Here is a 14,115-nt window from a genome sequence, read left to right as displayed (position 1 = left end):
ATTATTTTTCATGGATTTAAAGGTCTTTAAGGCATTAAAAACCCCAAAATATCAGACCTTTTTCCTCAATCCACTCTATCCTGAATTTACAGCATTATATGTTCTACTGGATTCTTTTAAGCTGTAAATAACTATTTAAATAATCATCATACTAAAAATACAAGTAAACTTTGACATTTCTTTTTAAAGTTAGAAAATATGATCGAAATCATAGCCTGAGATATTTCATAATATATGGTAGATAAGTAAGAATGTTGGGTTTTTTGGTGGCTTAAATCTTCAAGTTATTTTAGTAACTATTCAAACAGTATCCCAACTTGTACATGGCCATAGGGAGTAATATGATTTGATGATTTCTGCAATGTAGTGACCATTGCATCTTGCCAAACTTCCAAAAAGAACATTGAAAATGTTTTGGGAGGCCCAAGTACTGTAGTTCAGATACCAGGTAAGATGTTTTTCTTTGGATTTAAAATGTGGGGGCACAGTTACACACCTATATGGACAAAGCTTAATGCCTCAATTATTTTTCCTTTTTTAAATTTCAATTAAAACATACTTAGATAATCAAACATTTGTGTTTTCTTTGCATTACAGACCCCAACCACATCTAACAATTTCTTTAGTACCATACCTTTTTAAATATTAGTACAATTAAACTTGCTGAATAGTCACATTTGGATTGTTGCATTTCAAGACCACTGAGAGTGAGAAAAGGGTCAGGCACACGCACTACAAATTGTAAACTTACAGTAAATGGGAACATTTCTGAACACTTAGATCCATATATTCCAGGCAACAAACAGGTAAACTTTGCATGCATCTACTTTATCAGAATCTTATCAGGAACTAGAATTTACATTTTACCTGTTAAAGAAAAACCACTACAATGAATGGGCACAGTTTATTTATTGTAACCAGTCTGTCATATTTTGTTTGGAACTTGAAATTTATCTCTTAGCCCAATAACTGAGCATGGGTCACAGATGTTACAGAGCAGCAGAGACAATTAGCTGCCCTAGCATGAGTTCTGAATGGAAATTAAACCTGTAGTACACTGGCTGATGTTTATCCTGTTAATGCACAAACTGCTCTGCTTTTTCATGGCTTCTTAATATCATTCTACAAGATAATCTATGTAACCAGCAGTATTTGCCTTTTTAGGTAGAAAACTTGTGAAGATTATAAGAAAACTGTGCATGGAAAGAGACAGGTTTTTAAAAAGAGAGAAAGTGGTAAAAAATTAGTATTAAAAATTCTCCTTCCATTTCTTCTTTTCTTCTGCAGGAGAGTTGACAGCAGAATTTGCTTTTCAGGCAAAGGTCATCACATATAGTATCTTTTGCATGCTCTTTTGATGAAGCATAAAGATTTTTTGCACAGTAGAAGAAAAGGGGGATATAGGATTCCCTTCATTTCAAATGGAAATGATGAAATTTCTTGCAAAATTCTGCAGATAATGTATGTTCATTATTTTTGTTTCTAACACATCAAAGAGTGTCCTAAGAACAGTCTGCACGTCATATATCTCCATTACCTCTCAGTTAAAATTATTGACTAAATAAAAAAGGGAAAAAAAGGAAAGAATTTTCAAGTACTTTTGCCTCAAATCTTGATGGGTACAACAAGAAAATGGCAATCAGATATGCTAAGAGTAAATGCATGCTATAAAATAGTAGCAGTAGGTAGACAAGTCTGTAGATACATGAGTAAGTCTCACTTGTGCAGATGAAAGTCAAAAAGCTGAGAGATGAAAATCAACTGAGAAGACTAAGAAAAAGAGTACAGAGTACATTTAGAAGAATAGGGGAAAAAAGTGTTTAGCTCCCCTCCCCCTTTTTTTTTAATACATTATACTTATCATGATATATTTTTACATTGATTTTTACTGCTCTACTATAAAAACATGTTCATCTGGTGCCCTGGGAACTCTCAGTATAATTAAATATGTACCAGATAACATTTCTGTCAATTATCCCTGTGTTCAAACTCACTCCTCATCAGTCTAAATACAACAAAGTTCATTAACCTCCCGAAAAATTCCCCTGGAGGATCCTAAACTATGGACTATGTGGGGATGCATGACACGTGTCTCTTTATGTTTATAGAATCATAGAATATCCTGAGTTGGAAGGGACCCACAAGGATCATCAAAGTCTAGCATGTCAAGAGAAAGAGTAAGGGTTCTGAGGAAAATGTAGAGTGGGTAGGATGTGTTACTGAGGGCTAACTGGGTTGGATTATGGCACACTGCCAAATAAAACTCTCACACAACTGACAATCTTTCAATCATTGGTCCAGGGAAATTGAGAGACAACTTGGATGCCTATCGTAGCCTAAAATCTTTCTCCATAATTTTTTCAGTGAAATGAATAGGCACCAACTTAAGATGAAATAAGGAGCACTGAAACAACCACTCCACTATTTCTAAATTTCCTTTTGTATCTTGAAAGCAAACAAAAACTAGGTGGTTTTTTTCTCCATGACAGGCTGAGAGTAAGGTCATGTTCATGCTTAAAGAACATACTTTTTTACTTCTTTAAAATTTCTTTTCAGAGTTCCTCATAATTGCCATCAACTTCATAAAGGAAATCATATTGTTATATTGATTAACAGTGGCTGCATTTTCCAATTACTTCTATAATGAGTTTAGTGGCAATGACCCAGAAAACGGACAAAGACCTCACTTCAGATTAATGTTGATTTGATGTAAATTGTTATTTTTTCCCTTCTCACCAGCAAATGATGGTGATAGATCCCCACTCTTAATTAATCAAAACCTCTCAAAATAGAATTCACCAGGTGGAAATAATTAGCAGTTAATTGTCTCCTGTTTATTAGTCTTCAGAGATGTAAACAACAGTCTAGTTTTATTTGACAGTATTTACTAAAAAGACCTTTAATAAATAAATTAGTGGCACAAATGTTGTAGTTATGGTATGAATACTTGTTATTGTGCATTTGTTTTATGAGACTATTCAATGTACAAAGAGCAATTTTCCCTCCAGAAAAACAACATTTCAGCAGGTGCAAACATTTTCCATTTGTTTCATATGCAAAGTTTCCTTTTACTTGTTGTTTCTTGACTGAACAATTGAGTGGCAGAAAAACATGAAGAGAGTGTTCTAATGTGGAATCACACATAAAAAGGAGGTTTTTTTTCTTGTTTTCACTTTGATGGCTACAGAGGTTTTGTGTTTTAGAAAAAAACATGCCCTGTTCAGGCAGAGTAAGAATTTATTAACAGATGGATTGCTATCATGGTGATACCGGTGATAATGGTGATTACTCTTTTTTGGAGTTAGTGGTCAAATGTCCTTTAGGTGCCCAAATCCTGTTATGAGTTTATACCCACAAATGAGGCACCTTACCCAATTCAGAGGAAACTTTAGAATCCAGATTGTTGTTATATTTAAAGTAGAATAGATTAACAATCAGATTAATAAATGAGGTTGTTTTTTAGCTCTCTTTTTCAAAACAAAGGAGAGAGAGAAATTAACAAAAAAGTCACAGTCAGATTAAGATAATCAGCAATCATCAATCTGCATCTTATTTTTAAAAGAGCATCATTCTTTAAAGCCACTAAGTGAAATCCATTCCCCTTAAACCTTGGTTTGATTCTTAGATGAAATGTGGTTGTGGTTTCTAGTCAGGCTATAGCCAATTTTTAAATTCAAAATCTGTGTTACCAGACTTTTTTTCCAGGGACTCCTTTCTTGATCTCAGGACTGGTGGCCATAGAGAACAGAAAAGCAATATTGTTTCATTTCCACTGTGCTACTATTTCACAGGTAATACTTCAGTTTTTCCACTTTGTACAACAAACTATGATTTCTAAAACACAAGTGTGAAAACTCACCAAGAATCAAACTTTGGAAATTTTATTGCAAATAGAATGGATCTGTCTGCTTGATTTTTGCTATTGCTCATATGATAAATATACTGAAATAATGGTGACCAGCCTTTGTTTTAATATTTTTAAAACCCTACAAATTCTATTAATTTAATAATAGTAATAATAACAAAAGAGTTTATATTTTGCCTGGTGTGTATGCAACTTAGAGGAGAAATTTCCAGTGCTGCAAACTCTGTCATATCCTTGCCATGTAGAGAAAGCAAATGATATGATCAGAAAAATACTATAAAACTTTGAAATATTTCTTAATTTGTGTTTTTAAACTGTCACATTTAGTTCCAGACAACTACATTGTTTTCTGCAAGACCTGTCCTTGCATTCAAATGGCTGCCTGGTGCTGCCATTATTTTCTCTCAGATGTCATCAGATAAGGTTCACTGACTTATTTCTTTTTTCAGTGTGACAATTTAACATTTTATTTCATTTTTACCTATAAAGAAAAAAACCACACACTTGTGTTTGCTTTATCAAACGTTACAGTAAAAACAAAACTATAAACTTTAGCTACCATTAAAGAACTCAGCTGTCAGGTGGTGATAAGCTAGTGTCAGGGCTAGGTCAGGACTCTGTAAGAGGAAGATTTACACTGCTTTGCCCTTCTGGATCAAGGCTGTCAACTTTTGGCTCAAGATTAATCTAGAAAATTAGAAACACTATGGCCTACCCTAGACATGTTCTTTTATATAATAATTCTCATTTACTGTTGAGATTGGAGTTTTTCTGTCATTTTGTCTGTCAGGACAAAATTCTATTGAACTTTATCTGCCATTCACTATTTTGAAAAGACCTTTGAAAAAAAATCTCCTTTCTTTAAAAGACAATAAATTTCTCTATTGAAAGGTCCATAATTCTTCCATCCAGGTGGGTAGCATTCTTGAAATAGATCATTATGAATCCCATAAAATTAATGTCTAAATTTTTCCTTGAATGTGATATTTCATGGTTATTTTTAACTTTAAGATTTCCAAAAGGGCCATTTAGCAATATTTTGTTTTGAATTTCTCTTCATGACTTTAAAATGTCCTGGCTGTGATCATGTATTAGTAGTACATGAGCTAGTAGTAGCTACAGGACTGTTTTTTAATGCTGTGTTTTAAATAGGAGGGAGTGCCAGCTGATTGCTATGTTTTTATATGTGTGTATGCTTCTTTACACACCTACAAATTCCCCCACACAAGCACATGCACACACACAAACACATACATGGAAACTGCTAGGTTAGTTTTAAGGTTATAATTTCATCTGCAGATTCATGCTCAGAATCTAAGATATCACTCCCCTTCTACTGAAATTAGATTGTCAAGCTCACACATTAGTTCATTTTATTTGTCAGCCCAAATTTAGCATAGATAATACTGAAATATATATGAAAAACTGTTCTAAAAAGCACAACTGGTTTCTAAGTGATACAGGTATATATAATTCCCTGTCATGGCATTCCATATGATAATTTATTAATAAGATTACTCCAGGTTTATTATTTTCTTCTTGATTTTTCTTTCTCTTGTTTCATGCTTTCATCAGTCTCAGCCAGAGAGAAGGAACAAAAAATCCATGTGCATTTGCAAGCTTTACTTTTTGGACTAAACCAAAACTTGTAATATTGAAATAGCTTTTTTTCAGCCTTAGAATTACAGACCTTGAAATTGGAACTGATTTTGCGCTTTCCTAAAATAATATTTTTATGAGTGAAATTGGAAGAGCAGCATTCAATGGGAGAAGAGGGAAAATGGACCTGGCTCCTACTCCAGGGGAGTTTGAAGTTTTACTTGGAGAATCAAGGAGAGCTTTACTGCAAACATCCCCAAAAGGGAGTTTTTGTTCTGCAGAATACATTCTTCTGACCCTACTTCTTGCCTGAGTTTTCTCCTCCCCTTCTACTAAACAGGAAAAAAAAAGGCTTATTTTTTTTAGGGATACAGCTGACCAGTTTTAAACATTGGCATTGACATTAGCTGAATAAAGGGTAACCTTTTCCTTTTATATGCATGCTAATAACATAAAACATTTTATATGGAGATCTATGAAACTTGCAGAGGTGGTAGGTAACATATTCCATACTTAACAGGTAAGGAACTGAAACAAAGGACCAAGGTTAGTCTACAGGCTAATAACAGTCTGTACACTTATACTTCTTCCTCATCTATCAGGCAGTGTGCAGGAAAGGGAGCTAGGTTATCCCAGAATATTGGCCACAGAAGATTCCGTATGAGCTGTTGATTGCATGTTTTTCTGTTTCATATTAAAAAAAAAAAAAAAAATGTTCTATTGTATATAAAAAACACCAAAAAAGGCATAAAAATGGCAGAACTGTTGAAATTCCATGTCAGTATAAAGGGCTCAAAGTCCTCCACCGACTTCTGTCAGCTTTGTATTTCAAATGGCCAAGATTTCACTGTTATGTCATTTTTGGAAATTTGAAAAGGAGTGCTAAGTTCTATGATGTTAAGAGAAGTCTTTGTGCCCTACTGATAGGAAGCAGGGAAGTGGTCACAGCACCAAGCCTGAGAGAGTTCAAGAAGTGTTTGGATGATGCTTTCGCACCAAGGTACATGGTGTGAGTCTTGGGGTGTCTGTACAGTGCAAGGAGCTGGACTTCCATGGTCCTTGTGGATCCCTTCCAACTCAACATACTCTGTAATTCTCTGATTCTATAATGCAAAATCTGTGACTGAAATATCCAATGAAAATAACCAACCTCAGTAACTGAGCATCAGTTACTTTATATTTACTTGTATAGTAAATACTTTGGACTAAGACACTCTGTAGTACATACATCCAAATCATTGGCTGAATGAACAATGAATGAATAAATACTCTTGCAACATTTGACAGACCAGAGGGATTCATTGTACGTAAGCTGTGAGTTATTTTGCTTGTGCAAATGTAACAAAGTGATAAGCTTTTGCCCAAGTGTAAATAAATGCAGCAGATGACTCGGCTGTTTCAATTGCACTGGAAGCACACCAAAATAAGAAGAAAGGAAGGAGGAAATGTTCTCCATGTGAAGTGCAAGATTGGTTGCTGTGTGCCTGTGTGCTCGTCCATGGCTTTAGCTTGTCTCCTTCAAAAGCCATGAAACTCCAGGAGGTGAACTGACATGAAGGTTCATAGATGTAGCTCATCAACACCAAGCGAAGAGTACTTTTTGCAAATTTTGTAAATAGATAAAGAGTGGTGGATTTTAAGCTGTTTCTACCCTTCTCTAAATATCACGAGAGAATGGTTGGTGAGAAAATGTACTGTGACTTTAAAACCTGAAAGATTTTGGGGTAGGAGAGCATGAAATGAAAGACACTTCATCATCAATATGGTGTCAAAGTTAGGATAAGGAAACCTTATTGGAAGAGTAAAACAGAAATTGTTTTCACCAGGTGAAGTAAAAACAGAGTAGCGAGAAGACATCTGGTCCTACAGCCTGTTGTTTTCTCATAGCACTAAGTGAGCCCTCCAAAGTGTTGGCTAGACCCATATCCATATCTAACATCTCACACTGCACCTCCATGCATTCTGATTACTTCTTTGTTTTGCCCTGACAGTTTTGTGTGCCTGGTAAAGAGTGAATTTGGCTAAGTTCTTGGGTATCTAGCATTCCTGCAGAAATAGTACCAGTAGCTCAAATGAAAACAGCAGATGTCTGAAAGTCCTGGGAAAATGACCTTTCTCTGTGGGTATTTTGGACATGCCAACCTCACCACATGTGTGATGTAGAGTTCAGAGCCACCTTCTCAGAAACTGCAGCCTGTCCAGAATACAGCTGCCATCTGTGCAGATCCACACCATATTCTTTTCCAAAGAATTGGAAATCTTTTGCTAGGAAAAAGATAATGAAACTTTATGAAAGAAAAACAACTAAATAAGAGACAGGTGTTCCACAATATTTAAGGTGAAAATTTGGGGTGAAGGAGTAGAGAGCTGACTGGGATAAGATGTTTTATCGCTGTTAGTTAATCAATTCTAGCCTGGGTTGTTGATTAAACAAAATTTCTATCAACCTTACTGTGCAGTGGGCTGTGTTGAATGAGACAGTGGCTTAGCTCACAGATGTGAAGCTCTACCTCCATCACATTGAAAAAAGGTGCCTGTCAAACAGGCAGAGTTTGTTTGCCTTGTAATATAGAACACAGTAACTCTAAGGTGATCTTGAGCAGATCCCGTGTGAGCTCTTCTGGTAGAGGAGCTGGTGGAGAGGCCTGCATTAATTCTTCTATGCTGTAATACCCTTACTTATTCTTCCCCAAAGTTTTATCAGTCTCGGATTTTTGCTGAATGATAAATATGCTATAAAACAGAAAAGAGAAAAAAAAGGAAATTAAAGAGGAATAATGGCTTAATAAGAGGAAGAAATTCAGTAGAGTTAAAAAATTCAAAGCCCAGTTAAAGGTAGTTAAAAACTAATTAAAGTGCAGTTGATTTATATTCATTATCCAATCCTATAATCATAGAGATAGAAACTTTATTTTGTTGAGATGGGGAATGAAACGACAAAGATGTCAGGTTCGTGAATTTATTTAATGCATAAAGCAACTGTTAAATAAGATTATGGAAAGCAAAAAGATACATAGAGGCCTCAAACTTTCTTACATAGAAAGAAGTTGGGTGGGGTTCCTTCTTTTAGTTGCCTTCAGATGTGGGACTTTGAATAACACATTTAACCTGAAAAATATAGGAGTACCCCTTTTGTGATTCATTTGCCTTGAGAGTCTACTCCTTCATCATACAGACTGGGCTGGGTGGAGCTGGAAGAAAGAAGCCAAAGTCAACAGGATATGGATTTAACAGCTCCAGTTAACAGCCATAACAAAACAGAGTTATCCATTACCAATACAATTTTAAAAAATTACTTAAATAGCCCAGTGTGTATCATAGATCCATTCACAATAATTTTAACCTACAAATGACAGGTTATGTGGATTTTCACATGCTAATTTACCAGTTCAACAAAAAAATAACTGAATAGCCCAGTGTGTATCCTTGTCTAGTTCATGAGCAACTTAACTTACACTGACAAGTTATGTGGGTTTGACCAAACTTATTTACCACTTAAAATCAAAATGTATCTACCATAGTAGCTCCTGTATCAAATTACATGCAGAATGTGCTTCTTGTAACACTCAGTAAATGATCTCATATGTGTCCCATAAACTTTCACTCGTTTGCCAAAACTGAAGAAAAAGAGAAGCAATGCAGAAACTGATCCTTAGCATTAATATTAAATAAAAGGCATAGACAGAGAATGGCAAAAACAGTTATACTCAGCTCCAAGGAGCAATGACCTCATAACAACAACATTTTGAGTCTCTGCAGGTTTCTCAATCAGGAACATCAGAGACTCATTCAAAGACGGGTGTGCAAATGTAACCTCATTCATGCAAAATACTTGAATCAAGGAAAAAAGAAAGTCTGAAAGAAGGTTGTTTAAACGTAGCCACTGGTTTGTATTTTTGTATTTTTACAAGTTAAAAGTGTATATCAAGCTAACCCACTAATCAAATACAAAAAACCTCCACAAAACAAAACAAATCCTCAAACAAACAAAAACAAAAAATCCATAGCAATTTTTAAATACTCTTGCCCTAAAGTACTTTTTTTAATCAAGTGACCCATAATTATTTTGTAGGATAAAATGCAGCTAGTAAGAAATGTTTTTACTACTAGTAAAGCTAGAACCCATAATGACAGTGAAAGGATACATAAGTTCATTGATCTGAATGAAAGGAACTGGATCTCCTTTGAAATGAAGGATCTGTTTAAATGAAAAGGAAATAATGATCTCCATTCTCATCCTCCTAAAAGAGGAAAAAAGAAAAAATGAAAGTAAAAGTCAACTGTTAATATTTGGCATAATACACAGTCCCATCTGTTTTTGAACATACATGTTTCTCAGCAACTTTTGGACAGCAAAATATAGCAGCAACATTCTGACTCACAAAATCATCATTAAAGCTTGACATAGTCAAACATTCATCTATTTTGATTTTAGTAGTCTTGGAAATACCAGGGACCTGTTTGGCTGATTAAATACAGAAATGGTGTTCCCCTCTAGGCATGGATATTTACTTACTCTATTTTTCCATGAGATATTGGTTACTTTGTTGTAAGAGAATTATCTTAGGAATATTTTTATCATTTCCATCCAGATTCCACCTCCTTCAGTCCAGTAACTGTAAAAAATTTTTAAGGTCTGGAGTGCATTCTAGTCCTATCAAGGCTATGATGTGTGTGTGGCTGGAATACACACAAGAAAAAAAAATCTCCCTCTAAAAGTACTCTTATTCTAGGAGACTTTCAAACTAGAACATAATATACAAATAAAAAAAGAAAGTGAGCATAATAAATAAAAACTAATTTAAATTTTTTGTATCAGTTTTCGTCTATAAATAAATTAGAAAGAAAATGAACTGAAAAACCAGCCAGATCATGAAAAGGGTGAACATCACAGCTACAGAAAGTAAATGCAAGATTTCAGTACCTTTTCCAAAAGTTTTCCCTAGCTGAAGCAAAAGTGGCATGCTCTTGATTCTAAAAGAAGCTCTCCTTTTGGTGCTGTTTTTTGCCTAAATTTATGCTAATTTGCCTAAAATTATGCTAAAAGCAGTTCTACTGTTTCTTCATTATATTTAAGTTTTGGAAGAGGAGGCTATAGGAAGATAAGTTGGTTGAAGATATTAAGCTTAAGCTTGCCATCCATTCCTTTGTGAGAAACTCTTTCTCCCACACTATTGCTTATGGGGAGATGTGTGGAAACAAAACTGCTTCAAGCCAAATCTGAAATTTTTACTTAGTTTAGTAACAAGGCTTGAGTTACGCATCTGTTTCTACTTACCCAAAACTTTCCAAGCTGCTGAGTGCTCCAGGAAGAGGTCTCTGAACTGACCTAGAGCTGTGACAGTGGCTGCTACATTTACCTGTTCCTTCTCAGTACTCTAGTGCTGCTTCTATCATGGTTTTTTTATTTCAGTGTTGGATACTATAGATGTAAGTCAAACTTGCACTCAACTCATTCTGAGGGTGTCAGTAAATATGCATGAAATTCAGTAGTTATGGTGAAGCATTTAAACAATATTAATAACCTGTAACCCTTTTCTGGTTAAATATAATTCAGAGCATCTTACTGATTGCACCCTAATTCTTTCTTATGCTACTGTAAGAAAAATAAGGCTGTACTAAAATCAATAATATAATGTTACCGACTCATTCTATCCTATGCCATTTCATGGCATTCCAAAGTGACATTGAAATACCACTAATGGAACAGTGAATCTATTTTTCAATTATACTAATAGTAACAGCTACTGGTTGGAACAATTTGTGAGAGAATTTGGAAACCACTACTACAGTAAGCACAGCCACATTCTTTCCAAGCACCAGTGATGGTATTAATTTAGTTTGATTCACCTCACAATAATATTCTCCAGATAAGTCATTTTCAAACCTAATGGTTCAGGCTCAGCATTTCTGGAAGTAACATAGAGATGCAGTACTGTCTGATGGAGCTGGTCTTGGAACGCCTGCATAGAGAACTAGCTCCATGAACAGTTCTTTAAAAAAGAGTGCCCACATGCTAAAATGATTATCATCCAGAAATGTGCATGGAAGAATGCATTCCAGCTATCATCTTGAGTCCATTTTGGGATAATTTTTTCTCCTTCTGGACTAATTTCTCCTTCTTGAAGTATCTGTGGTTCAATAAACACACATATGTCCTAGTTGAAAGGTCAGTGAAAACACAAGAAATGAGCAGAGTTCAATGCTTTCTGCAGTGGGGATCAGGACTGAGTTCTAGTCCTGTTTTTGCTGTTGCTGTGTGGCCATATCAAATCACTTCTGCATTGGCTGGCATATTTTTACCTGCAAGAGGGATTAATGACCTTGCCATTTTTTGTAAAGAAATTCAGTATTTTTTCATAAAAGTGAGTATTGGCAAGTTGCATATAATTATTAATAAGTACAGGGAAATACCCTGTAGTCACCACAGCCCTATTAGAAGATTGATTAACTTGTCAAAGGACACTTTTCTATCAAGAACTGAGATTCACTGTGCATTAAAACTGTCTGAGGTTTTTTAGGAACTCTGCTCTTTTCAACATGAGAAATAAGAACCTTAAAACCAGGTCTTGCAACGAAAAACTATCACATTTCACAGAAAACCCTAAACCTATAAACAGACCACTCTAACATGCCAATTTTACTGGCAATTTTTAGCTTTACTATTGCAGTGTTTCCTGGGATGCCATTGTCTGTGATCTGCTTATATTGCTCTGGGAAGGGGCAATATTGTGATCAATTGCATATTCAAGATGGACACGAAGTAGGAATATAGTGTAAGATGTTACTGAGGTTAGTGAGTGCTATATAAGCGTGCATCATAGAATTTCAAAATTTGAATCCTAGTACAGTCATGTTGGTGGGTAAACCTCTGCACTCTATTGGTAGGTTTCAGCTTGATCAGTCAGGTTCCACAGTCCTTTTATCCATTACTGAATTTATTACCTTACTTAGTGTATCCTTATTGTTACTGCTCCAAAAGTAAAAAAAAAAACCCAAAACAAACAAAACACCCACCCACAAAACCACAAACAAATGAACAAACCACCAAGAAGAAATAAGAACATCTTCCCCAAAGGTCCTTAAAGTTATTTGTATAAGAATTCCAGGTTCAAAAAGAAGCTGACTTTTTTGTTTTTAAATGAGAGTTCCATGCAAAATCAGATTAACGGTCCAAAGTGCCATCAAACTGTAATGCTAGTAAACATTTCCACAGATACTTAGGGATCATTCACAGCTTCTTCACCCTTCAGTAGCTTGATTTTACAGTGGATCATATTCACCACAATATGTATGCATTGTCAAAAAATAACAAACCAGGCATATCTATAACATAGCATTTCAGTATTTGCATTGTCCTATGTATGCATGGTAACTATTTTTAGGATAGTAATGTCTTCAAGCGTGGAATTTTTCCCAAGAAAGTGATATTGTACTTGTCTGTTCTGCAGATTAAAGACAAATATATTACTTATATTGATGCTAGAAGAAGAAAACGGAGAAATCTTTTTCTTCTTATATTTAAATCAGACAATATTTGAGTAAGTATGACTTCTCACTATAGCATCTAGGTACCAAGTTTGAGCTTCACCCACTCCTATCGGAGTTCAAATTGTTCACTAATATAAGGCCATGTGGTAAACTACTTGTGAGGGCAGTGTAGTGACTCTGTGAAAAGGATCAGTGTAAACAATATGACTATTTTAAGTAGATGCCATTCCTTTGAATGTGTTAAGGTAGCAAAATTCAGTCCTTATTTAAAATACTGTCTAGATCTGTTTTTAGCATGCTCTACTGCCAAACCAATCAAACAGGTAAAAGCATTGGCAAAACAGGTTTAACAAGCCATTCAATAAAATGAATTATTTCCTCTGTCCCTGAAGAAATTAGCATTTATTCCTTTATAAAATCTGCCTTCATAGTGATTATGTCATGTGTCACGTTCATGGCATAATGAATTCTATAAAAATTACTTCACATTCCTTTATGCTTATTTGAGAATGGCCAGTGATTATGAACTACTACATACATAGGCAATGAATAACCAGCATTCATTTTAAGTGGTGATAACTACGATAGTCACAGCCAAATCAATTATGTGTGCTCAGACTTTGGTATACCCAGGAAATCCAAGGCACTGAGCTCACTTAATGTGCTAAATGAAGTTTTTCCCTAGATATGCAGGTCAGCTATGCAAGACCCTATTTACATCTTCATGCACAGTTAGCATTTTTCCTACTATCTGCTGAGCATTTAAAGTTGTCATGGTTACAGAGGCATAGCCACATTCTATCAGACATTCATATAGGTTTATGGCAACAAACATATATGTTCAGTCTGCACTGGCAAATGACTTCTCTTTGCTCCCTCCATGATGGTGTCTAGTTAGAGTCCAGAGGGTGACAAACTTTAGAGATTTCTCCAAGAGCCTGCACAAATTTCACATCAAGTTTGATTACCATACAGAGGCCTTCAGAACAACTCTAGGAAGCCATGAAACCTAAATAGACCCTGTGAGCTTACTACCACGCTTGAAGTTACACAACAAAGATATAAAATTCCATCCTCTCCTCTGAAGAAGACACTTTATAAGTGTGAAGACAGCAGCAGAAAAAGACAACTCATAATATCTAAGGTATCTGGCAACCCTA

The sequence above is a fragment of the Aphelocoma coerulescens genome, chromosome 5 (assembly GCF_041296385.1).
Source record: "Aphelocoma coerulescens isolate FSJ_1873_10779 chromosome 5, UR_Acoe_1.0, whole genome shotgun sequence".
NCBI lineage: Eukaryota > Metazoa > Chordata > Aves > Passeriformes > Corvidae > Aphelocoma > Aphelocoma coerulescens.
This window is presented reverse-complemented; position numbering follows the sequence as displayed.